The sequence below is a fragment of the Bombina bombina genome, chromosome 3 (assembly GCF_027579735.1).
Source record: "Bombina bombina isolate aBomBom1 chromosome 3, aBomBom1.pri, whole genome shotgun sequence".
In the NCBI taxonomy this organism is placed as follows: domain Eukaryota; kingdom Metazoa; phylum Chordata; class Amphibia; order Anura; family Bombinatoridae; genus Bombina; species Bombina bombina.
In genome coordinates, this window is record NC_069501.1 from 831,028,948 (window position 1) to 831,032,436 (window position 3,489).

Consider the following 3,489-nt stretch of genomic DNA (forward strand, 5'->3'; position numbering starts at 1 on the left):
AAGCATCTTTTTCCATCTCCCGGTTCCTAAAATCCATGCCATATACACGTCCCCTGATAGGGGACGTAACAGGGATTAAACTGATAGGAATAGTACTACTTAACACACCTTATAATAACGCAGAGAAAGGCAACGCAGAGAGAGGAGTCTGTAGAAGAGGAGTCAGAGGAGGAAGGTGGCTTTGAGGAGGTGGAAGACCAAACACAACAGGCATCCCAGTGGGCTTGTTGTCACCTTTCGGGGACCCTTGGTGTTGTACGTGGCTGGGTGGAGGAAGAGACCTTCAATGACATCAGTGAGGACAAGGAACGGGACATGGCTAGCTTGGTATCCAACCTTGTGCAAATGGGGAGTTTGCGGTTGTGCAAATGGACTGTTTGCGGCTGTTTGCGGTGCGTTAAACGGGGAGTTTGGTCTGTCACTGTGAAGCGGGCATAACCCTTACACTACCTGATCGATACAACATCATACCTGATGTTTTAAAGCATGTTATTCCAAACAATTTAGGAATGTTAGGTGATTTATGCCCTTTATGGATTAAAACCAGACTCTGCATCAACTATGTAATTTTACGTGGGAGTTTTGCCATGGATCCCCCTCCGGCATGCCACAGTCCAGGTGTTAGTACCCTTGAAACAACTTTTCCATCACTATTGTGGAAAGAAAGAGTCCCTGTGGGTTTTAAAATTCGCCTGCCTATTGAAGTCAATGGCGGTTCGCCCGGTTTGCCCGTTCGCAAACATTTGTGGAAATTCGCATTCGCCATTCGCGAATGGAAAATTTTAAGTTTGCAACATCACTATTTGTAATAGTGGGACCAACGCAAGAATGAATGAATTAGCGCCACAATTGTAACGCTGCTATTACGAGTTTTAAAGGAGAAAAATCAGTCTTGCATTAGGGAAATCTGCCAGTCACATGCATGAGCACGTATTCCCCATAGAAGTCAATAGAGGCTAGAAATTTCCATGAAAAAAACTTCCGACACTTGTGCTGAGCGTAAAGTGAGTGACGTCATGTCCTTCTGTTAAAAAGTAGCTAAATCGTGTTAATTGCCTATTAAAAAATGTTTTATGTACGTAATGTGCTGTATATTGTTTGTATGTATCTAATTCTGTATGTATGTGATGATAATTGTACGTAGATGTAGCTATATGAGTGTATGTTCACGAATGTCTATGTAAGTCAATGTGGAAAAAAATGTGGTGCCTTTTTTTCTAACACCCAAGATCTCGTTTCTTTTATCCTTTATATATTTTTTCTAAATACATTCTGAGAAAAAAATTGTTGAGTGTTTGTATGAGTGTAAGTGTACTTTGTATAATATTTTTGAATCGATTCATGAATGTTTTGGCTAACGATCTATCAATAACTACTGGTCTGGGAGAGCGTTCTGTATTTGAGCGTAGATGGTGATTTTTGTGGCACTACATAAACGTAAGTATACAAAGAAACTCTTGGAAGAGATTCTTATAAAAAAAACATAAATTAAAATTCAGATACTTTAAATGGTGTAAGATTATAAATATGCATATAAAAATGAATGATTTATTTTTAGTGAATTATATATATATATAAATAATATTGCATGCTAAATACATACACACACAATTTTAAATTAAAAAAATGTAATTAGCAAAAATCCATCAGACATAGGGCTCCATTTATGAAGCTCTGATATGAGCGAGCCTGCAGCCCAGAGTAAAGAAGCAGTGGTCACCTGTTATGTGGTGTATGTCAATCCCCCCCACCTGACTTTTCCGACTGGGGAGATTGACAGCTCCTGCTTGCACACATTTGGCTGCATGTTAGCATGGTTCGCTGGTGCACACATCAATTGGTTTGCAATGATAAATGTGGGCATCGTGTTGCAGCCTGCCAGATGCAATGCCGGGCAGACAGGGGCGAAGATGTACGCCTATGTCTGCCTGGTCTTTAATAAATCTGCCTCATAGAGTAGACCAAAAAGTTATAAAAGGTAAGACACATGATCTATACAAAAGCACACATGCCACAATGGCTTACCCAACAATTCCTGAGAGAACTGCCCCAACTGGAATTTTGCAAGATGTATGATTTGTAACCAGAAAATAAAATTGTGATAAATTAAAACAAGTGTACATATAAAAATAAAATCATCAAAATGTTATTGCATTTAGATTCAATGTTCCATTTAATTCCACATAGCACCTCCTATATGTAACAGTTCTTCAAAATAAAGAAATAAATACACAGTGCAACTTTGCATTTTGTGTTAATTCCCTAAGTGGTAACATTCACTCACATTCATCAGAGCAACTATAGCTCTGAGTATACAGCATTATATCAATCAGTCCAGCAATCTGGATCTCTTCTCAACAACACATTTATTAAAACCAAATCAATACAAAACTTTAAAAAGAAGGTGCAATAATCACATATAGGACTGACACTGGTAGTACAAAATAGAAACTCTGTCCATGTGTACAACTTGCATCAACAGGACCATAGTCACAAGTTCTTTGTATGATGCAGAGGTTGATTTAACCCATTCAATGATGTACCCTTATTTGATAATATTGTTGTCATCCAGTGAGAAAAACATAATACAAAATAATTTTGAAAACCTACAAGTCAAGATGGAAGTATATTATACAAATTAGAAAATTTCATTTATACACGTTTATACTATTTACAAATACAGTGTACATTTGTGTATTTTAAGGGATGTATCGAAAAAGACAAGTGGGATTTAAATACATCTGCATCTATTAATAAAAATGTTTTTTTATCTATACTGGAAATGAATCCTTATCTCCTGGATCCTAAAACTCTATTAGCACCACTAGTCTACTTAGGAAACACACTTTAACACACACAATGTCATAATACTTATATTCATAACCATATTTAAAACCAAATATTAATCTAAATTAATATTTTCACCCTACCCTGTGAAAAAAACCCTATAATTACATTAGATTTACATTTGATGTCTTCTCTTTTTTAATATATATATTTTTTTTTACATGATTACAAACTAAAAAGTTATATTTTCTATAAAAAATATTATGGTATTAGCTTTGCGCAGTGGCAGCATCGTAGCCAATGAGGTCTATCCGAGGCTCGATTATTGCTAATTGAAAACTTTTCCCAATACCCCGCTGTGGCGGTTTGAAATATAGCCGACACCGGCAATTTTTGACAGTCTCTACGGAGACTGAAAAAAAAAAATATTATGGTAATAATCAATATATTTGCAAAAAGTAGTGCAACTTGAAAACTTTATTTAATCATCCTAGGCTAGGATAAGGGTTCCTAATGTGTAAATCCACCTCATTTCTGTTTTTTCCAGTTAATTTTTAATATAAATTTATCTCAACCATTTTTTATATTATAAACATGTTCTTCCAATCTTTTCTTTAATGGCCTAGAGATGCAGCCAACATACTGTAGTTTGTAGAAACATTTCAATAAATACATTACATTATAAGTTTTACATGTTAATAC

At 35.7% G+C, this 3,489-nt stretch overlaps 1 non-coding gene across 1 annotated transcript; it reads left to right on the plus strand.

Annotated features, from left to right (window-relative positions):
- Positions 1 to 3,058: 3,058 nt before the first annotated feature.
- LOC128655097 (U4 spliceosomal RNA) lies at positions 3,059 to 3,199 on the plus strand. The gene has a single exon (XR_008401656.1). It is a non-coding gene; the product is annotated as a U4 spliceosomal RNA (small nuclear RNA).
- The last annotated feature ends 290 nt before the right edge of the window (positions 3,200 to 3,489 follow it).